Source organism: Equus przewalskii, chromosome 7 (assembly GCF_037783145.1).
Source record: "Equus przewalskii isolate Varuska chromosome 7, EquPr2, whole genome shotgun sequence".
In the NCBI taxonomy this organism is placed as follows: domain Eukaryota; kingdom Metazoa; phylum Chordata; class Mammalia; order Perissodactyla; family Equidae; genus Equus; species Equus przewalskii.
The window spans coordinates 43376754-43401113 of record NC_091837.1 but is presented as its reverse complement, the minus strand read 5'-3'; the positions used below and the strand labels follow the sequence as shown (position 1 = coordinate 43401113).

General features: G+C 35.2%; 1 long non-coding RNA gene across 1 annotated transcript; it reads right to left on the bottom strand.

Moving 5' to 3' along the window:
- Positions 1 to 2134: 2134 nt before the first annotated feature.
- Positions 2135 to 12633, bottom strand: LOC139084829 (uncharacterized). Its single transcript, XR_011542617.1, has 2 exons — positions 12468 to 12633; positions 2135 to 3510 (listed from the first exon to the last, which is right to left on the bottom strand). It is a non-coding gene; the product is annotated as an uncharacterized lncRNA (long non-coding RNA).
- Positions 12634 to 24360: the final 11727 nt, after the last annotated feature.

Here is a 24360-nt window from a genome sequence, read left to right as displayed (position 1 = left end):
GTTTTCCTCTTTTTTTTCTTAAAGAATGGCACCTGAGCTAACGTGTGTTTCCAATCTTCTTTTTTTCTTCTTCTTCTTCTATGTGGGACGCTGCCTCAGCGTGGGCTGATGAGTGGGGCTATGTTGGCGCCCAGAATCTGAACCAGCAAAACCCTGGGCCACCAAAGCAGAGTGTGCGAACTTCACTTGGCCACGGGTCCAACCCCTTTCTTTTCTTAATGTAAGTGTCTATCACTATAAAGTTCCATCTTAGAACTGTTTTTGCTGTATCATGTAAGTTTCGGTATGTCGTGTTTCCATTTAATGTTTGCTTATTTTTTTATTTCCCTTTTAACTTCTTCTTTGATTCATTGGCTGTTCAGAAGTGTGTTCTTTAATTTCAACATATTTGTGAATTTTCCAGCTTTCTTCCGTTTATTGATTTCTAGTTTCATACCATTGTGGTCAGGAATACTTGGTATGATTTCAATCTTCTTAAAAGCTAAGATTTGTTTTGTGACCTATCAAATGATCTATCCTGGAGAAAGTTTTATGTGTACTTGAGAAGAATGTGTATTCTGCTACTGTCGGATGGAATGTTCTGTATGTGTCTATTATATCCATTATGATTCCATATTGATTTTCTGTCTGAATGATTTACCCATTTTTGAAAGTGGGGCGTTGAAGTCCTCTACCATTGTCGTGTTATTGTCTATTTCTCTCTTCAGATCTGTTAGCATTTGTTAAATACACTTAGATACTCCAATGCTGAGTGCATATGTATATTTACAATTGTTATATTCTCTTCATGAATTGACTCCTTTATCATTATATGATGACCTTCTCTTGTTACAGTTTTTGACTTAAAGTCCGTTTTGTCTGATATAAGTATAGCTATTCCCGCTCTATTTTCTTTTTGATTTGCATGGAATATCTTTTTAGATCCTTTCACTTTGAACCTATGTGTTCTAAAAGCTGACGTGACTCTCTTGAAGGCAGCACACATTGGGTCTCCTTTTCTTTAATCCATTCAGCCACTCTATGCATTTCGGTTGGAGATTTCAATCCATATACGTTTAGAGTAATTATTGATAGATAGACTTACTAATGCCATCTTATTAACTGTTTGCTGGCTGTGTTGTAGTTTCCTTGTTCCTTTAATCCTCTCTTGCTGCCTTCCTTTGTGAATTTGATTTTCCATAGTGGTATGTTTTGATTCCCACCTCTTTTCTTTTAGGAATCTACTGTAGGTTTTTGCTTTGTGATTACCATGTGGCTGACAAAAAACATCTCTTACTTACAACAGTCTATTTTAAGCTAATGGCAACCTGACATCAATCACATATAAAAACTCTACCCATTACTCCTTTCTACACATTTTGTATTTTGGTTTCACAATTTACTTCTTTTTATATTGTATATCTATTAACAAATTATTGTACATATAATTATTTTTAATTCTTTTTTCCTTAACTTTTGTAACAGAGTTAAGTGATTAACACACTACCATATTACAGTATGAGAGTATTCTGAACTTAACTATAGACTTACCTTTACCAGTGTGTATTATATTTTCATATGTTGACATGTTTCTAATTAGTCTTCTTTCATTTCAGGTTGAAGAATTCCTTTCAGTATGTCTTGTAGGCAAGCCTAGTGATGATGAATTCCCTCGGCTTTCATTTGTCTGAGAGAGTCTTTATTTCCTTTCTAAAGAACAACTTAGCTGGGTAAAATGCTCTTGGTTAGCAGTTTCTGTCTTTGAGCATTTTGAATATATCATCTACTCTCTCTTTTCCTGCAAGGTTTCTTTTAAGAAATCTTCTGATATCCTGATGAGTGTTCCCTTGTATATAAAGAATTCTTTTTCACTTGCTGCTTTTAAAATTCTTTCATTATCTTTAACTTTAGACAGTCTTATTATAATGTATCTTGAAGGATAACTTTTTGGGTTGAAATTTGTGGGGGACCTTGAGCTTCACGAACGTGGATATCCAAATCTTTCCCCAGATTTGGGAAGTTCTCAACTATTATTTCTTTAAATAAGCCTTCTACCCTTATCTCTTTCTCTTCTCCTTCTGGGACTCCAATAAAGCATACATTGTTTTACTCGATGGTGTTCAATAAATCATATGGCTTTCTTCACTCTTTTTCATTCTTGTTTTCTTTGTTCTCTTCTGACTGGTTATTTCAAATGATCTGTCTTTGACTTCATAGATTCTTTCTTCTGCTTGATCAAGATTGCTGTTGATGCTCTCTATTGCAGTTTTTTTCTGTTTATTCATTGTAATCTTCAGCTCCAGAGTTTCTATTTAGTTCTTTTTTTATGATTTCTATCACTCTGTTAAACTTCTCATTTTGTTCATGTACTACTTTCCTGCTTTGATTTGTTTTTCTCTGTTTTGTTGTAGATCACTGAGCTTCATTAAAACAACTATTTTGAAGTCTTTATCATGCAAATCACAGACATACATTTCCTTGGGATCAGTTACTGGAAAACTATTGTGACCTTTTATTGGCATCATGCCTCCTTGATTTTTCATGTTCTTTGATGCCTTGCATTGCTGTCTTCACATTTGAAAAAGCAGTCACTTCCTTCAGTCTTTACTGACTGGCTTTGGGAGAAAAATACCTTCTGTCAGCCCTGCTACTGATTCTGAGGCTTTCTCATATGTTGTCTATGGATATAACTGCTCCACACCTCTTATTCCCTCTTAGGAGGGAATTCTTAAGATTGTTTGCCTTCTATCAATCCTGAAAAGTCAGGCTGTGTGCTGACATCCTCCTTTTTGCTTTCCTTAGGGTGGTGCTAAAAGCTTAAGTTTGTGTGCTTTTTCTCAGTCACACTGTGTTGTGACAACTTTTTGTACATAGCCATCTGTATAGGCTTGCACTCATTGCCCACAGGGGCAAAAACAGGAAGAGTGGAGGATAGAGAGGTAGGTGAAATGTGCAGAAAGTTGAAAGTAGCTGTGGGCCAGTTAGGGGGGATCTGCAGATAAGCCATCCCCAGAGGCTTATAGATGGGCTTCCTGATGGAGTCCATGAAGCAGTTAGTAGGATCCTCTTCCTAAATATAGCCAGTGAGCAGGTGCTGTCTGCATTAATTTGAAAAAGCCAGTGATGATTCTAAGAATCAGCTTCACACTCACCAATAAATGAATGTCTTCTCATTACCCAAAGATCTATTTGAGTGTATCTAGGACTGACCAGTGATTTTCAGAGCTCCTGTGTTTATCATTGTATAAGACAATGTGGAGGATATGGTAAAGGTATGATACAAGGTCTCTAACCTTAAAGAGTTTTTGCTCTATTTGGGAAAATAACTTTAATAAAAAAGGATTAAATAACAAAGTAGATTATAAACACGTCAGAAATTCAGTGATGAAGACCATCGTATGCTGAGGTGGCTAAAAAGTCAAGTCTTAAACAATCCTGTAGTTGGATGTTGCTTTGAATCTGGCTTCCACTACTTCTCAGTGGTATGATTTTAGAGAAATCATTTCATCCCTTGATTCTTGGTCTTCTCATCTGTAAAAAGAAACGATAGTACTTGTGTCATAAAGTTCTTTGGAAGATAAAGTGAGGTGAGGAATCTGAATGTAATGTCTGACATAATATAGGGGCATGATCAACATTAGATGAATTAGAGAAGGATCTGGCCTAGCAAAAGAAAAAAGTAGGAGGAGACTTGCAAGAGGAGAAAAAATAATGTAAGGTTTTGAACTTGAACTAGGACATAAAAAATAGTTTGTTTTCTTTTCTTTTTTATGTTAAAGTATATCTAAAACTCTGATAGTTTTGTCAATTTGAATCAACAATACACTAATTCCTCAGTCATATCAGAAATATTTTCTTTGGAAATATTCGCTAAACATGTGCCAGTTCAGAATATTTTTTAGCAAGGAGGGTGGATGCTACTTGGACCATTGTGTCTATTTCAGATTCTTACTTAGAACCCTGTGAAATGTTACATATTAAAAAATGGAATTCAAAGCGTGTTATTATACATCAGCTCATAAGTGATTTTCCAAATTGTCACCTTTTCCTAATTTTGGATTATGTTTTCTATTTCAAAGTGAAATGTTGGCTTGCTTAGTATTTTTTCTTCTTCTTCAAATCTGGATGCCCAACTGTCGAACTTCTAAAATTTTACTTTCTACAGCAAGATGAACATGTTTTTAGATACACTTTATAAATTTTGCTCTAACTTATTTTGCCAAAGCAGTGGAGTCTTTATGACAGAAGAGACATGCTTGCAACAAACAGAGAAAGGAGAATGAAACCTTTCCAAACACAAGCATTTTATAAATTACTTAAGACATGGAAAGCGTTGCTGGAACTGTCTTTCCAAGAGCTTACAAATTTTCTTTGGCTTTTTTTATGATTCATATTTTAAATTTTACTGCTGTAAAATGTGTTTATAGTTACATTATTAAAATTCATCCAAGAATAAGTAGAGAATTTTGTGAAAGATTCAAATCCATAACATTTTTAGCTCGCAAACAGTCCCTATAGTAATATATAATTGAAACACTACCAATTCTGATACTAGTTATACTACTAGACAATTTAAAATCTGGATCTGCCATTGACTAGCTATCTGGTTTTGAACAAGTCACTTCTTATCCCAGAGTCAGTTTCTCAAGCTGTGAATGGCAATAATAATAAATGATGACCACATAGAGTTCATGAGAATCATATTAAATAGTGAATATAAAATGATTGTAAATGAAAAAGAGCTCATTATGTCTATTATCATTTTTATTAGAGAAAGAAACTGGTGACCATTCAGAACATATAGAAAATTATTTGGGGGATATTGAGAAAGTGAGGTCAATTTTAGCTTAGAGACTCAAAATATGAAGATAAATAATACAGGTGCTATCACAAAACAATACATAATGGAGAACTAAATGAATAGGCTAGGAAACAGACCTATAGGAGTAATTGTTCACCATATAAAAACAGTGTTTTATTTAGTGAAAATTGACTATTTCCTCATTGTCTCCAGGAAAGTTTGTGGAGTGGCAAAGGGCAACAGAAGGGATTCTTTTGCTCACGGGCCATAGGCAAATGATTTGAGAATCATTGACATTAAAAAGACTAACACAGCTTTCAAAGTCTAACTATTTCATGGTAAATGTATCCTGGAGAAATTTCTTACCACTGCCACATTAATTCTCCCTCTCCCTGCTCTCTTAAGCACTTTGTAAAAGGCAATATACACTGGATTCAAACCGGTAGGCTGAATAATGTTTCCGCAAAAGATATCCACATCTTAATCCCTGGAATCTGTAACTTTAAGTTATATGGCCAAAAACGACTTTGCAGCATTTTAAAATGAGGAGATTATCCCGGATTATCCAGGTGGACCCTAAGTGCCATCACATGTATCCTTATAATAGGGAGGCAGAGGGAGTCTTGACACAGAATAGAAAAAGACCGTGTAACAGAAGCAGAGGGAAGTAGAGTCAAAGGGAGAAGGTATTGCAAGATGGAGGAAAGGGACATGAAGGGGACTCTGAAGATAGAGGAAGGGGACATGAACCAAGGAATGCAAGGAATGCAGTTCTAGACACTGGAAAAGGCCGGAAAATGTAGTCTCAAGTAGATCCTTTGGAGGGAGCATGACCCTGTTGGCAACCTGACTTCAGCTCAGTGGTACTTATTTTAGACTTCTGTCCTCCAGAACTGTGGGAGAATAAACTTCTGTTGTTTTAATCCAAGAAATTTGTGATAATTGTTATAGGAGCCATAGGAAACTAATACAGTAGATAAAACACATGCATTTATATCTTTCCTCTGCTAAATCTCCATTAAAAGTAAGAAATTAAAATGTTATAAAACTATAACAACTAAGCAAATAGAAGGAAGGACCATCAACGGACAAGACAATTCAACAAATTTCTGGTAAACGATAACTGGATAGAAATATATGCAGAGGAGACTACATTGTGAAAGAAGATAGATGCCGAGAAGTACCTGAGAGACGTCCTAGAATCAGACGTGGAAGTGGTGATGGATGTAAAGGAGAGACACGCAGGACTAAAAAGAGGAATATTTACTGAAGGTCTATATGAGGTTCACTTAAGCTCCTCAAGCCCGTCTCCTACTTCTATGTTCAGAATGATTTCCAGCCAGACATTCATATCCAGTTTCCAAAAATGAATAGTTTTTTTTTTAAGTAAAACTGAATAAACTTTCTAGAGAGAGCCAAGACAACAAGTCTCCTTGTTGGTACCCAGAGTCAAGTCTTAGCATTCTATTATGTTGAAGAATCCTAGTATAACAACTTCCTGCCCTTTTAGGCCAAAACAAATCCTGCTCTCATGCCTAGAGTACACAGTCAACTAACCATCTTAATTCTTCACTTGAACAATTCTTAATTTTGAACAGGCAACTACACATTACAGTCTTTTAAGGAAAGCCTGCATGAGGAAGTCTAAGATGGAGAAACTGACTCAAGAAACAAGCATTTATCAGGAAAGGTAAAAGAACTTAAATTACAGTTCTAATTAGAACCACACAGATGCCCAAGATGTTTTGTCCTTAAAATAAGAAAAGGATGCTATGAATAAAGAACAGAAAACAAGACAGAACTTGTGATTATAAAAAAATAATAACTCAGAATTAGAATATAAAAATTGGTGAAATCTTCCAGAGTATATTACAAAATAATAAAGACAGAAATATGAGAAGAGGAAAGAAGGTAAATAGATATTCCAATATCAAATTAATAGACTTTCCAAAAAGAAAATGATAAAAAGAAAATTAAAAGAGAAAGTGCAGAAAATCTTCTAGAATTAAATGAAGGAGTTAGTCTTCAAATTTAGAGGCTGAACAAACACTGATAAGTACTTAGACTTATATTGTAAAATTTTTCACATCAAATGTCCTTAAGATTTCCGGAGAAACAGATTTTTTTAAATGTTCTTTAAAAGGTCCAGGATCAAATTGGTGTCAAACTTCTCATAAGCAATATGCAGTGCTTGAAGACAGCAATGTTCTGAGGCAAATAACTTTCAACCTAGAGAAATATATCCAGCAAAGCAACCAATCTAGTGGGAGAGGCAAATTACATACATTTTCAGCATGCAAGGATTTAGAAAATTTACTGCCCTGACTCACTTCCCTGGGAAGTTACTTGAGGGTGAAGTCTAACAAAAAAAAAAAAAAGAAAACAAGACAAAGACATGAGATTCAAGAAACAATAGATCAACACCCAGGAGAAGAGTGAATGTAAGTCCCAGGACTGCAGCTGCATGGCAGATCTAGAAAGTAACCAGTTTATTTTGGAGCACAACGATGCAAATTCCAGAAGAAAAACCTCTTGGAGATAAAGAGGACTAACTATGAGTGCCACACTGGAAATATGAAGAATGGGATAAAGGCTAAAAAATCTAAGGAAAGAAAAGACTGTTAGAATTTTGGGGAAACAAGAGCTGTGCAAGAAAGTTACAGAACATTACATATGAAGCAAAACATCAAAGTAGAACAGTAAGTCAATGAGAGTCAAGTGGAATGAGATGGGCTACAAGCAATAGATAGAATAAATATGAATTGTGAAAATATTTTGCTTAAGTTTCTTCCAGCAATGGGGAAAAAAAGATAGTCAGACATTATAAGAAAACTAAATTTAAACAAACGTACTTAAAATACGAAGCAAACAAAAATTATATCACAAATTTTAAGCAATTGGTTGAATACATAAAAAGAGACTCTTCTTTTGAACGTGATACTTAGAGAACTCTCCTTTGGACATCCAAAAATAGTGACTGGCATCTACAGTAGAAATGTAGATGGGAATTATAATTGTAGCTCGTTAAAGAGCTCTGTAGTAAATAACACATCATCAGGATAATTTAAATCTTGTTTATCAGTTGAACTTTTAGAATCAACCTATATGCAAAACATGAAAGCCTTAATTATGGCTGCCAGAAGTAAAAATACTATAAATATGGGTGAGGCAAAAGTAAAAATGACAGAAATAGAGAGGTTGTTGGCAAAGGGAAATGTGAAATGGAAGGAAGGGTAAGATACTAATACCGTCATCTTACATTGTAGAGTCAAGAGTTATGACTATAATTAAAGGAACAAATGGAGGTTTAAATACAATATTTAATGGAGACAATAAATTACTTAAAATGAGTTAAAGTAATATCAGGGAAAACAAAAAAAGATGATATAATGATATTGCGAGAAAAAGGGCTGATATAACTAAATTAAACTCTATTCCATCATAGCAAGAAGTCAATATATAATGCCTAAAGGTGATAAATCGAAAAAAAAATCTGTAGTATATTACTTAGCAATTTGGACAATTCTGACGAAAGAACTTTATTTTTTTAAAAAACTTTAAAAATAAAGTGACAACTCTGAAGAAGAAAAAGACAAAATGTTCATACGTATTAAATCTTGATGGTAAAGATACAGAAGTATTATCCTTTGTATTTATTTAGAGTTACACACACACACACACACACACACACAAAGCAGGTTGTGGAGTCAAACGCATATAAATCCCAGAACTAACTAGCCGTATAATTTAAGACATCTTCACTTCTCTGAACATCTGATCTGAAAGGTGAATAATACTATCTATGACACAGCATTGTTCTGAGAATTTAATGAGATTGAATATTTAAAGGGCTCAGTATAGTTTCTGGCACCTGAAATCTAAATTAAGGAGAGCTTTCTCACAAAGTTCCTTCCCCTGGTGTGCAATTAATGATATAAAGTTGGAACCTGAGGTCCACTCATTTGTATTAGCTCAAAAACAGAATTTCAGAAGACAAATAAAAGGGTTTCAAGCTTCGTTTATTATCCAAGCTTTATAAAACACAGCCAGGGCAGGCTAAGGGGGAACCATCTTGACATCGAATTTGTGCAATAACTAAGACAATCATTCAAGGAGCCTTTCATTAAAAAAAGTATGAATGATTAACCCTTGCTTACCAAAAATGTCTTAAATGTATGATTCTGTAACAACTCTTGTTGACTATTTCAAAGACTCCATGACTGCATACCATTAGTGCCCCCATCAAGCAATTAATAAATTTCTAGTAAACACCTACTAAATGCTGAGTACTACTGAATAGTGTCCTCCAGGTTCTTATGATATGGTGGAATATACACAAAAAGATACACACCGTACAGTTTATTGTGAGTTCCAAATGACCATCTTCAACTTTAGACTTGTCCTTGAGGATTATAATTAATATCTCCACTACTAACAAATGGAGGAGGGCGTTACAATGGAAATAGCACTATGGTTAATGTCAAGAGACCTGGTTTATAAGCCAACTGTTTGGATGACACTATTACGTCCTCACTTAATCTCGCTGAGACTCAAGTTGTTCACTAGTAATATACCACGTAGCCTGACCACCTAGGCGCTGCTGTGAATGTTAAAACGAGTTGACACATGAGAAATTGCTCTTGAAGGAAACAGACTCTTTCTGGGAAGCTGCTCCCAGCTGTGTCCAAAACAGTTGCTAAATGTTCATCGATTTCCCCCGAGCAGATCCTCCAGCTTTCTTCCTCTCATTTCAGAAACTGATTTTAACCTTCTTCTCTCTCCTTCTAGGCCCCTCTCCTGCAGCAGTTACTAAAGACAAGATCAAATCAGCAGAACTGTCTTTCTTTCCATGGTGACAGAATTACCTTTACTTGTGTGTGTAAATGCCTGAGGTCAGAAATACAGCCTAGGACTCCTGACTCCAATCCCATTACTCTTATAATGGCATACTGCATATCTCTCTACTCATAGATGACTAGAGCGGGAAGAAAAGGCACTTCGAAGTAGAAATTAAATAGCCCACTACCCAGCATTGCCACCTCACCTCTGCTCACCCATTAGTTACTTATTGAGAGGTGAAAGCATCTTAATTCCATATCTTGACAATACTGGTTGGCCAAATATCAACTTTCTCCTATTCTTTTCCCTTTCCTCTATACATCAATATTTAATGTCATTGTTTAAAGTCTGAAAATACTTATGATATATCAATAAATATAGAGGAGTTGTATTATTGTTCTCATGTGGTTATTTTACATGAAAAATTATTTCCTTTAGCTAAGTGTAACTGCTGGCGCTACAATGAAAGAAAGCCAGACTTTGCAAACTTGAAACTATGAAGACCACACTGTTGTCTGAAGCTCTAGAGACTTGATGACTTCCAAATCCAGAGAGTCAGGCTGAACTTTGCATAGATAATCTTGTTGGTACAAGCTCTTATAGCCTCATATAACTCCACGTCTTTGTTTCTAGGCAACCAGAAAGACAGAAATATGACAACCTCATATTTTTAATGTAGAATCATGCTGGCTTCAAGATCATTTATGTAATATTTCAGCACTTCATATAAGCTTATAGGCTTAAATTAGGCCCTGGTTTATTAAAAAAAGTAAAGAACTATAGTTTGCTTTCCATTCAATCAATATTTGTAGGGTTCTAACTATGTGTCACGCACCATTTAAGGGAGAAAAATAAGGCAAGATCTCTTCCCTAAAAGATCTTACAATTTAAGGGGGAATTCTAAACAGATAAAAATATCTGAGCCAGACTGTTATAATATGTGTTACAAGACAGAGATTTTTGCACTTGCTAATTTCTTCATTTATTTACTTATTGTAATTATTAAGTGCCTCCTATAGGCCAGAGTCTCTACTAGATATAGGGACCAAAATATAAACGCAGTAGTGTCTTTGCCTTCCAAGCTTAGGATCTAGTGAAGGAAGCGGGCAATAAGAGACTGATTTTACAACAGCGGATGATAAGTCCTACATTAGATGTTCAGATAGAATGTGTGGCAACACATAAGAAAGACATTTTGGCCCTGTCCTAGACAATCCCCTCTACTTGAAATGCATTCTCCACCCCTTACTTTACACACATAGTCCTTTGCCATCCTGGTAATCTACTCACTCTAAAAAACTAAGCTCAATTCTCAACTTCTCTGACGTCACCTTTGCTGCACACTAAAGGCAAATTTAGTTGCTCTATGCCCCATACACATATCCTAATGCTTAACAAATAGTTAGGATATCTGTAGGGCTTTTTTTGTTTTTTTGTTTTTGTTTTTGTTTTTTGAGGAAGATTAACCCTGAGCTTTTTGCTGAGGAAGATCGGCCCTGAGCTAACATCCGTGCCCGTCTTCCTTTTCTTCTTTACGTCGGACGCCTGCCACAGCATGGCTTGAGAAATGGTGCGTAGGTCTATGCCTGGGATCAGAACCAGCGAACCCCAGGCCGCCAAAGTGGAGCGTGCATACTTAACCACTGAGCCACCGGGCCAGCCCCATGTAGTTTTTTTTTTTAAGGAATGACTTTGCAGTGAGAATACTAACTGACACCTTACTAAATCATTTAGTTTGCTAAGACCTGTCCCCTTCCCCTTGAGGAACCAACGAATATTGGTTACTAACCATATGTGAGCACTGACATTTAGTAGTTATTAAATCTGACCCTTCATGATGTCTAAACTACATAAATTAAGTCTGACACAAGTACAACATATTTCCAACTTACTGTGGACCACTCTAAGTCTAGCATGTTAATGCACCCAGTTCAATAGCTGGAGCATCCTGCCTGGTGAGCCCTTAAATAAATATCAAGTACTTATGAAGTTAATGCTAAATGTTTGTTTTTTCCAGTTCTGTAAATGTGAAAAAGAGAAATCTCTCCATGCTGTCATACTATACATCTGTCAGGCTTACTAGCACACAAAGAAATTTCCCATTCTTCCCACAAATTATATTGTTAACTGGTCTAAAATATCTGCTGATTGAGAGGTGACATTAAGCATCAGTTGTCTAAAGAAATATTAGCCCTAGAGCAATACCCCTCTCAGGAACTCTCTCCTTGCTAACTATTTTTCTTATGGAATCTATTTTTAGTTTTCTTTTCTTTGCTCCTCTTTTTCTCTTTGAAATCCTGGCTTTATTACCTTTACATGTTTCAGTGCATGCAGTCTCAAAATTATATTAAATTACCAAATTTATAGCAGAGTTGTTGCAGATCGAAGTGTTTGCTTAAAATATTCGGAAGCAGTTTACCCTCCTTTAGAAAGCCAATTTAGTCGTCCTTCAAGATCTATTTATGTAAAGTGAAAAACACACACACACATCTTCTAAGCAGAGAATTGTATATACAAAACAAAGATAGCAGAAATATCCATAAATTCACAAAATTTTAAATGCAAAATTTATTTAGAAGCAATACAATGTTATAATTAAAAATGAAACCAAAAAGTGAATAGCCTCTGTCTGTATTTTGGTTACCTATTGCTGTATAACAAAATAGCCCAAAACTCGGGGGCTTAACCAGTGGTTTAGTGTTATGTCTCATAGTTCCTTGTGTTGATTGGGTTCAATAGGGTGGTTCTTACTCGGGGGTCTCTCATTGGATTCAGTTAAATAGCAGCTGGGCTGGAGCCATATCAAGGTTTAATTGACCTAGACATCCAAGATAACATCTTCACTCACATGTCTTCACCTCAGCTGGGTTGACAGGAATAGCTGGAGACTGTCCATATGTCTCTCCTTCTTGATGTGGACTCACTGCTTGGCTTCTTTGGGCATTTTCTCACAGCACGGTGGCAGCTGACTTCTCCCAGAGTGCTTGTTCCAAGAGACCTAGGCAAAGAACTGCAAGGCCTCTTATGACCTCGCTTCAGAAGTTAGGTAGCATCACTTCCACCACATTCTACTTGTTAAAAAACAAGTCACAGAGCCACCCCAGATTCAAGGAGAGGGAACTTCACAAAAGCATAAGTACTGGGAAGCATGGCTCAAGGGTGGACCATCTATGAAGACCAGCTGGCCGGATCTCTGATAGTGTTTGTTTAACCATAGTGATATTTTAACTGAGTTCTAAATTATATGCCAAATGGGTGGTGCTCAAAGAGTTAGCAGAGAACACAAACAGACAAATAACTCAATGGATTTTATAGGGAAATGTCTCACAATAACAATTAATATTAGCAAATGAAAGTGTACTTGACTTTTAATTTCCTGTATTTGTAAGTAGTTCACATAAATAAAATTTATAGATAATTCTTAAATCCTCATCTGTGTCAATATTATCATCACTATTTCTTTAAAAAATAACTTTATAAATAAAGTAATAAAAAGCATGTTGCATATCTCAATAAAAAGGTTGTTTAAGAAAAAAGCATTTGATGCATTCGAATTTTCTCTTTTGCTCTGGTACACATTCTAACAAGCAGTAGGCAGGCAAAAAAGCATTAAACGATAACATGCCTAAAAGATGGTATAGAAAAATGAAGAGAGTTATTCCTTCCTGTGACTACAAGAAATATAACAAAATGGGCTAAGGTTTTAGGGAGCCATGGACTTCAAAGGAAAACAATCTCTTTACGACAACATGAAAACACATTCTTCAACTACAAATTTTTGTATCTTCCTACTGAAAAGGCCTACATTGCTTCCAGTTGAGATCAGTATGACTATGCATACTAATAATATGACTTGTGCCAGCACACACTATTTGGTTAGAATTTATAACTTGATTTAGACTTGAGTAGAAATATGATTCTGTTGACTAATCCACTTCTGTCTTAAAACAAGCAGATTACGTTTGTCAGTTTTTGAATGCTATTAGGTTAATTCAATTTAGGAAACCTAATTGGTTCAGTGTGTTATTTTTAAGAGGAAAAATTGTTCCAAACCTAAGATAGACAGTAGAGATGTGTGCCTTCCCACTCTGCTAGGAAAGTCCTCAAGTGTTTAGAGTCAGTGAAGCTCCCTACATAGAAGGGTGCACCATGACCCCAGGCATGAATTGAAAACTCTTCAAGTTTATGAAGTTTTGAAAATCTGATGGGTGAGCAGAGTTTATGAGCTGCCTGAGAAAAAAGATCATAATTTTTCTCTCAGATCATGTTAGGAAAAGAAAAAATAACTTCTTAAATATCTAGGTAAGAGGACATGGCTCATGCTGGTCTAGGTCTTAAACCTCATTAAATCTAAAGATTATTCATCATGCTGTGAGTTAAAATCAATCTTTATAGAACTTTTCAAGATGTCAGTTTAAACATGCAAGTGTGCAATATTCTAAGAAATAAGAGTTTAATATATTATATTGATTATTTTGTAACTTCCAGGAATTCATATGCTGCTTACTCTCACTGATGCCTCAATGACTGACATATCTAAGCTGTATGGACATCGTTCTCTATATTTTGTTCCATATTTTAACATGGGCAATGGTGTTTCAACAGAGGAGATAAACCATAACTCAGTTTGTTTCATTACAGTATAGTTTATTTGGCAAATGTTCAGGGACAATAAATGTATATTTTCACTTTTTTGACATATCCACTTTCAAATTAAGTAACAGTATTCAGACATTTCATTATTTATAGTAATAATCTCACCTCAACTCATGATGCTTTTTATTACTGGTTATTTGAGTGGTAGGATGTTGGGTAATATTGATCAGACAATAAATCTTTTGTTATTGAAAGAGACAGATGTATCAGGATTAATTTGTTGAAACAGAATATAGTAAGTCAGTGAATATTTACAAGTCTCTATGTCATTTTGAAGGAACAAACAGTTGACAGGCAGACTGCGAAATATTTACTTTCTTGTGATTCTGTGTGAGGAAAGCAAGGAATGAAGTTGGAAATTGACAACGGAGCAGAGAATTTAGCTTACAATAAACCTAGAGTTAGGGGCCTAATTCTTGATTGTCCTGGTAGCAGCACCACCTACTCATAAGGATTTGATGATAAGAAAAGACTTAAGCAAATGAGGTAACTGTGAATTAAAGGTACAGCAATATATAGTCTGGATTAGGGTTGGCAAATTATTGACAAAGGACTCTTTCTGTGTAGCCCTCAAGCTAAGAATGGGTTTTATATCTTTAAAAAGTTATAAAAACAAAACGAAAAAGAGGAGGAGGAGACCATACGTCGCCTATGAGGGCTAAAACTCACTTTCTGGCCCTTTACAAAAAAGAGATTGCAGACCCCTAGTCTACATCACTCTCCCTCGAAGAAGCCTGCAGAGAGGTGTAGGAAATGTATGCATGATAAGCAAAGGACAGGAACGCAGGAGCATAGGCTTAGATTTTGCATCAAAGAGTTAGGTTGCATCTTTGTGCTTCCTAATGATTTAAGTGTTGCACACTTATTGTGTCTCTGGCTAAATCTGGTTGTAGTTAGTCCAAGTAATTATTTAAGCATTTGTAGATTCACATTGCCCAGTCATAACAGTCTCGTAGATACTATGGATTATTCTCTTAATTTACTTCCTTGTGTCTTCTCTTTGGAAAAGTCTAGAGAGTTAGAAACTACACTTTACAGACTTCTTTGCAACTATAGTTCTGGATGTAAATTAGGTTCTACTACTTGGTTACACTCAGGCAAGATTTGAAAAATAGAAACTATTGCTACTGGCAAACAAGATCATGATGACATAACGATTAAGACAACTCTGGTGACTGGAATAAGTGCTTTAGTGTCCAGTGACCAGTTTTGTGAGTGTGAAGGCAATTGTGAGAGCAGTATTTGTGAAAACAGCAGTGGCTGACAGAATTCTATTTGGTTCACAGCTATGACGATCTGCTCTTGTAAGTCCTTTTACACCCTTAAATCCCTTTGTTGAGTCCTTTCCTACATTAAATTGGAGTGATTTATGTTTCCTGAACCAAATCCCAGTGGCAATAGTTAGTGAGTCAGCTGTTATTACCTATCTGCACTTTCTTCTTCATTAATTTTAGCGGTAAGAAAGATAAAAATGTTGTTTTCTTCCTCTTCTCTTTGGTTGAGTCAAAAATACCTTCTTGGAGACCTTAGTTTTTAAGGTTACATCATAGCTTTCCTTCCAGACCAATCTATAACTGTTTCACCTTGGTCAATAATACCTGCAACCCTTCCCCTGTGGCAGATAATTGTACAGGCATCGTTTTCAAATCAATAATATAATAATTCTACTATAAGAACATTCCTACACTTCTTAGAAACACCCTACACGTGCAAAGAACATTGATGTGCACAATTCAATAAATTGCAATCCTACAAAATGTAGATCAGAAAGGAATGAGAGACATAGGTCAAGAATACATTAGAGCAGAGTATGAAGCAGGGTACCATAACCCCAAGTAGAAAATGTAGGCAATAATATTTATTGTGTGTCTCCATCAAAAAAGTTGAATGCACAGCAGCTGCAGACAGATAGTTCCTAGTGAGAAGCAGTGAGGAAGATAGAAACAGTAAGAACCAAGCAACCATGCTCTTTGGAAAACTAAAAGACAAAAGGAGCAGAATAAATCTCTTACCAACTGCCAGCTGTTGTCATTACCTAAAAAAGAGCCCATTTAAACAGCCGGTATGGAAACAGCTATGGGTCATTCTTTGTTGCTACATTCATACACTTAGGAAACTTTTTCCCAACAGGTGACAATACCCAATAATGTGTAAGATACATATGTGCTTTTAGTTGAAACTATTGTAAAATATATAACCCCATATATCTGCATTCAATCTTTTCCAATTATTCTCCACAAGAGCTTTAGGATTAAGATCTGTAGGAGAATGATTGTTAATTTAACAATGACTTACTTAAAATTAACCATAGTAGGATATCTCTAAACTCAGAAGACAGAATATTAAAATCTGTATTCTGCTATATTGCCTTGTGGAACAATATTAGCCCTACCAATCTTATCCTTAGCCCTCAAGATATGAAAATGAAAAATGCAAGCTCAGTGAAAAGGTGGCAACCTCCAAATGCCATCACCTGTATTGGATCTCTTCTTACCAGTAAAGTGGTTAATTTTATTCCCAAAAACCAGATCACCAACTCCTATACCACATCCAACTTTTCTTATTTCTTTCATTAACACTATAATTCACTTTTTTCATTTATTCTTTCAATAAATATTTATTAAACACCTACCTTATGCCAAGAACTATGCCAGAAGATGGAAATATAATGGAAAAGAGAATAAGACACACATGATGTCTCTGCTCTGATGTCTGGCAAGCAGACCTTGACACATTAACGAAAAAGATATGAATAAACTCCAACGCATCCCCCAAAATACCTGAACTTTTGCCAGTGACTGAGCTTTTGCCAATGTGGCAGTAATTCCTAATGGCTATTATGTCTGTGGAACTTGCTTTAAGATAAAATCAGTGGCTCATTAACATTATGAGGTTGGAAACAATGTACCCTGACCACTTTTTCCATACCATATGGAAGTTTAGTAGGAGTGCCATTTTCCCATTTGCCTCATTAGTACCTCTAACCACCATAACTCAGAAAGCAAAATTCCTAAAAACAGAAGCTGGCAAGAAAATGGTATTGTTCAATAGGAACACGTTTTACTTGGTCAATATGTCCCAAAATCAAAATGCTGGAGGTCCAATATTTCTACACATAAAGTGAATGTAACAAATCAGGGCATGCTAATGCTCCCGCAAAGTCAACTTTGAAAAATTTAATAAATTAAAATTTCAGATAAGAGAGAATGTTTCAGAGAATGTTTCATAGATGAGCTTAAAATCACCTGTGGGCATTTACCAGTTCTGAGAGTGGGCTGAGGATCAGGTTTAGTTCAAGCAAAAAGTCTCTGCTGGAGGTAAAAGAAAAGCATAAAGACTTAGTGGCCATGTGGAGCTGGAATAGTAAATTCCAAACATGAGGGACCTCAAATGCACTGTCTGTTTCTCCTAAAGGATGTTTGCTGAATTTTGGAGCTGTGTTAGAGGCCAAAGAATTAGGAATAAATCTTTTAAAGGTAATAGTAAATCTCCGACCATCTCAGAGTAGATGAAAAAAAGATGTGTTGCACAGAGGGCCTTCCTCATTCGCACTCCATTTTCCCTCTCAAGACATTTGCTGTATTTTGAAGCTGCATGGGGCTGGACTCTGGAGCTCTGGCCTGGGAAAATCAGAAAAACAGAAATGAATCTCCTGAATATTTTGAAGAATGTAGACAGATACTTTAAAGACACTTAATCAAAAGCCTAGAAGGTTCCTTGAAGAACATGAAAGAAACAGAAGTAAACTGAACCTTACTAAAACTGTAACCCCTTTTAACTCCAGTTCAGTCCTTGATGGGCTTGAAGTGATCAACTTCTAAATCCAAAATGCCTATCAGAAGAAATTGAGATAGATACCAGAGGGGTTGGTAATTAGGTCATCTTAAGCCCTTATAATTCTTTTATACACAATGTCTGTGCTACAACAAAAAATGATTAGATATGTGAATAAATAAGAAAATATGACAAACCATGAAAAGAAAAATAGGCAGTAGTAGTAGATCCACTGATAATACAGACCAATAACTTTAAAATAAATGGTTAATATATATTTTTAAAATAGAAGAGCTCAACTTCCAGTTTCCAATCCTACATGTAAGAAGATTAGAAGTAATTGCTCCCATTCACACAACAAGCAAAAAGCCAAATGAGCTGAAAATCAACAACTCTTCTTAGATCCATAAGATAAATGAGATCATAGGGCAAACCATTGCCCAACAATTGGAGAGACAAACAGGCATATACAGATAATCACAACTTACTGGAGCAGAAACCACCATAGGAACCAGTACTGGGGTAGGGAAACCTAAAGTATAAGTGAAAAGTTTCCGGAAGATTAGTGTGAACAAGTCTGAAAGTTAAGAACTCCAAGGAGGGCCAGTTTTAGGGAGGTCCCATATTTTTGTGAGTTTTCTTTCCAGGAGTCCTATCAGGTTCTCACAGTGCAGATTGGAGAATAATCTCCACATGCTTCTGGCAGGAGAAGGGGACTTGTAGCAATTTTGAAATAAACCCAGAGCAATCTGTTCTTCTGAATAAGGCTTTCCTTGATAGGAAACTATTTCACTAGAGCCTAATTGACTTGGGTTTTACCAGAGCCTATCCAACCTGGAGCAAGGTAAATATCTAACTGTAGTCTGCTCTACCCTTCCATGTGAGGGAAGGGATATGTTTAGATGGAGCCCTTCTACCCTTCCTCTCTCATCTAAGTGATGCGTGGGGACTTATAAGAACTTGTAAAGGTCATAGCACATGGGTAGAGGCTTCCTAAAGGCCAGAGACCTAATCAAAGGTCTATACAATGTTCCCTCTCCCCCTACACCTTACCACCATATCAGTAGGGCTCCTATAAAATGACAGGGGAATACAACTGAAGAGTTGCACATCTCAGACCTTACATAAGAAGTCTTTAGGGAATCCCTAAGACAGTAAGGAAGATCAAAACAAGAATAATAGAGGGAGTTTTAGCCTCTGAAACCTACAACTACAACAAATGGCAAACACAGCCTAAGCCTTAGCCAAATAAACATACACCCTCACACTAAAGGTCTATTTACGACAGTTCCTTTTACCAAGTACATCACATCCAGCTTTAAAGAAAAAGTTACAAGGCATGCTAAAAGAAAAAAAGACACTTTGAAGAGAAAGAGCAAGCACCAGAACCAGACTCATATATGGTAGAGATGTTGGAATTATCAGACCAAGAATTTTAAACAAGTATGATTAATATGCTAAGGTCTCTAAGGGAAAGAGAGGGCAACATGCAAGAACAGATGGGTAATGTAATCAGGGATAGACACTTTAAGAAAGAATCAAAAGGAAATGCTAAAAATCAAAAACACTATAACAGGGTTGAAGAATACCTTTGATGGCCTCATCATAAATTGGACACAGTTAAAGAGAGAAACAATAATCTTGAAGAAGTGTCAATAGAAACTTCCAAAACAGAAATGCAAAGACAAAAAAGAATAAAAAATATCCAAGAACTATGGCACAATTACAAAATCTGTAACATATGCATAATGGAAACACCAGAAGGAGAAGAAAGAGAGAAAAGAATAGAAGAAATAATTAACATAATAATGACTGAAAATTTCACAAAATTATCAATAGATACCAATCCACAGACCCAGGAAGTTCAGAGGACACCAAGCAGAATAAATAACCAAAAATCTTTACCTAGGCATATCATATTCAAATTGAACAAAAAAAGAGAGAATATCCTTTTTTCAATTTTATTGAGAAATAATTGATACACATTACTGTATAAGTTTAAGGTGTACAGTGTGAAAGTTTGATTTACATGTATTGTGAAATGATTGCCACAATAGTTTCAACCCACATCCATTTTCTCATATAGATACAATAAAAAGAAAAGAAAGAAAAAAAATGAAAAAAGATTTCTCCTACTAGTGAGAAATTTGGGGATTTATTCTCTTAACAACTTTCCTATATAACATACAGCAGTCTTAGTTATAGTCATCATGTTGTACATTATATCCCTAGTACTTATTTATCTCATAACTGAAAGTTTGTACGTTTTGACCACCTCCCTCCAATTCCCCTGCCCCCATCCTCCAACTCAGGTAACCACAAGTCTGATCTCTCTTTCTATGAGTTTGGGTTTTGTTTTTGTTTTTGTTTTAGATTCTGCATATAAGCGAGATCATACAGTATTTGTCTTTCTCTGTATGACTTATTTTACTTAGCTTAATGCCTTCAAATTCCATCCATGTTGTCACAGATGATAAGATTTCCTCTTCCTCATTATGTGTATATATATATATACACATATCTGTATGTATATATAGACATGTATATATGTGTGTGTGTATATATATATATGCATGTATGTGTGTATACACCACAACTTCTTTATCCATTCATCTATCAATGGACACTTAGGTTGTTTTCATGCCTTGGTTATTGTAAATAATGCTGCCGTGAACATGGGGTGCAGATATCTTTTTGAGTTATGTTTTTGTTTTGTTTGGATATATTCCCAGAAATGGAATTTCTGCATCATATTTTAAATTTAAATAGTTTTAAATTTTTGAGGATTCTCCATACTGTTTCCCATAGTGACTCTGCCAGAGATTATCTGGAAAGAAGCCAGAAAAAGGATAAAATTTTTTAGCCAGTAATTAGAGCAGAAAATCAATGAAATTGAAAACAGGAAATCAATGCATAAAATCAACAAAACCAAAAGCTGGTTCTTAGAGAAAATCTATATATTTGATAAGCGTATAACAAAGCTAAGAAAGAAAAAAAAAAGAGGCGACACAAATTACTAATATCAAAAATGAAAGAAGGGACACAACTATGCATCATATGGATGTTAAAAGGACAATAAAAATACAATAAATTACTGTATGTTCACAAATTTAATGAAATGAACCAATTCCTTGAAAGACACAATCTGAGAAAACTCCACACAAGAAGAAATAGACAATCTGAACAGGCATATACCCATTAAATAATTTGAATAATTCATAAACTTCCAGCACAAAAAAAACACTATGCCCAGATGGGTTCCCTGGTGAATTCTATCAAATATTTAAAGTAGAAATTATGTTAGTTCTCCATAATCTCTTTCAGATTTGAGAAACAGAGGGAATACATCCTAACTCATTCTATGAGACCAGCATTACTCTAATATCAAAACCAGACAAACACATCATAAGAAAATAAAACTATAGACCAATATCTCTCATGAACACAGATGCAAAATCCTCAACAAAATATTAGCAAATCAAATCTAACAATGTATAAAAAGAATTATACACCACAACCACTTGGGATTTATGATGTGCAAGACTTGTTCAACATTAGAATATCACATCAACAGGCTAAAGAAGAAAAATCACAGGATTGTATCAATAAATTCAAGACGTTTGACAAAATCTAACAGCCATTCGTGATGAAAACTCTCAATAAACTAGGAATGCAGAAGAACTTCCTTAACTTGATAAAGAATATCTACAGAATAACTACCATTAATATCATACTTAATATTCAGCAGCTCAAAGCTTTCCTATTAAGATCAGGAACAAGGCAAGGATGTCCCCTCTCACAGCTCCTTTCAACATTGTACTGGAAATACTAGCTAGTGTAATAAGACAAGGAAAGAAAAGAAAAGATATACAGATTGGGAAGGAAGAAATAAAACTGTCATTGTTCATAAATGACATGATCATCATCTAGAAAATCCAAAAGAATCAACAAAAATTCTGGAACTAATAAATGATTATAGTGATGCTGCAGGATACAAGGTTGATATATGAGAGCCAACCATTTTCGTATATACCAGCAAAGAACAAGCAGAATTTGAAATTAAAAAGACAACACCATTTACATTAACACCCCCAAAAATGAAATACTTAAGTATAAATCTAACAAAATATGTACAAGATCTATATGAAGAAAACGGTAAAACTTTAAAGAAAGAATTCAAATAACTGAATAAACATAAAAATATTCCATGTTCATGGATAGAAAGACTCGATATTGTCAAGAGCCAGTTCTTACAGCATAATCTATAGATCAATGCAGTCCAAATCAAAATCCCACCAAGTTATTTTGTAGATATTGAGTAAATAATTCTAAAGTTTACATGTAAAGACAAAATAAAAACAGAATAGCCAGCACAATATTGAAAGAGAAGAACAAAGTTGGAGGACTGACACTCCCCAACTTCAAGATTTACCATAAATCCACTGTTATCAAGACTATATGGTACTAGTGAAAGAATAGGCAAATATATCAATGGTACAGAATAGAGAGTCCAGGAATAGATCCACATAAATATAGTCAACTGATCTTTGGCAAGGGAGCAAAGGCAATACAATGGAGAAAAGACAGTCTTTTCAACAAATGGTGCTAGAACAACTGGACATCCACATGCAAAAAAATGTATCTAGACATAGAATTTACATCTTTCACAAGTATTAACTCACAATGAATCATAAATTTAAACATGAAATGGAAAACTATAAAACTAGATGACCTTGGATTTGGTGATGACTTTTTAGACATAACCCCAAGGCACAATCCATGAAAGAAAGAATTAATAAGCTTGACTTTATTAAAAATAAATTTTTCTGCTCTGCAAAAGACACTGTAAAAGAATGAAAAAAACAGGAAACAGACTAGAAGAAAATATTTACAAAAGACATATCTGATAAAGAACTGTTATGTAAAATATACAAAGAACCCTTAAAACTCAATAATAAGAAAACAAACAACCTGATTAAAAAAGGGACCAAAGACTTTAACAGACACCTCACCAAAGAAGATATACAGATGGCCAAGAAACATACAGAAAGATGCATCACATCATATGTCATCAGGGAAATGCAAATTGAAACAACAATGGATTACCACTACACACCTGTTAGAACAGCCAATATCTAGAACACTAACAACAGCAAATACTGGCAAGGATGTGGAACAATAGGAACTCTCATTCATTGCTGATGGGAATGCAAAATGGTACAGCCACTTCAGAAGACAGCTGGGCAATATCTTACTAAACTAAACACACTCTTACAACATGATCCAGAAATTGTGCTCCTTGTTATGTACCCAAAGGAGGTGAAAACTTAGATCTACACAAAAACCTGCTCACAAATGTTTACAGCAGCTTTATTCATAATTGCCAAAACTTAGAGGCAACCAAGATGTCCTTCAGCAGGTAATTGGACAAACTGTGGTACACGGAGACAAGAAAATATTAAGATTATTAAGAATATTAACATTAATTATTAAAATCATTAAGAATAATTATTATTATTAAGATTCTTAAGAATATTACTAACTAAAATGAAATAAGCTATCAAGTCATGAAAAGAATGAAGGAACATTAAATGCATGTTGCTAAGTGAAAGAAACCATCTGAAAAGATCACATACTATATGATTCCAATTATATGACATTCTGCAAAAGGCAAAACTATGCAGACACTAAAACAACCAATGATTGCCAGAGGTAAGGGAGGACGAAGGGATGAATAAGCAGAGCACAGGGAATTTTTAGTGCAGTGAAACTACTCTGTATGAGGCTATAATGGTAGATGCATGTCATTATAAATCTGTACAAACCCATAGTATGTACAATACCAAGAGTGAACCCTATTGTAAACTATGAGCACTATGATAAAGACGAGTCAATGTAGGTTCATCAATTATAACAAATGCGTTACTCTGGTGTGGGATGTTAATAGTGGGGAGGCTATGTCCACTTATGGGTAGGTGGCACATGGGAACTCTCTGTAACTTCCCCTTAATTTTTGTTGTGAACCTAAAACTGCTTTAAAAAATAAAGTTTAATAAAAAGAAAAACCCTAACCCATAGAAAAACAAGGATAAGAATTATATGGCACTTCTCTTCAGAAACCTTAAAAGCAAGAAGTAAGTAAAGTGGAATATTTAAGTGTTGAAGGAAAAGCCACCAACTCATAATTCCATATTCAGTGGAATTATCCTTCAAAAGTGAAGGAGAAATAAGGACTTCCTCAAACAAACAAAAATGGAAGGAATCTATCAGCAATAGATCTGCCCTCCAAGAAATGATAAAAGAAATCCTTC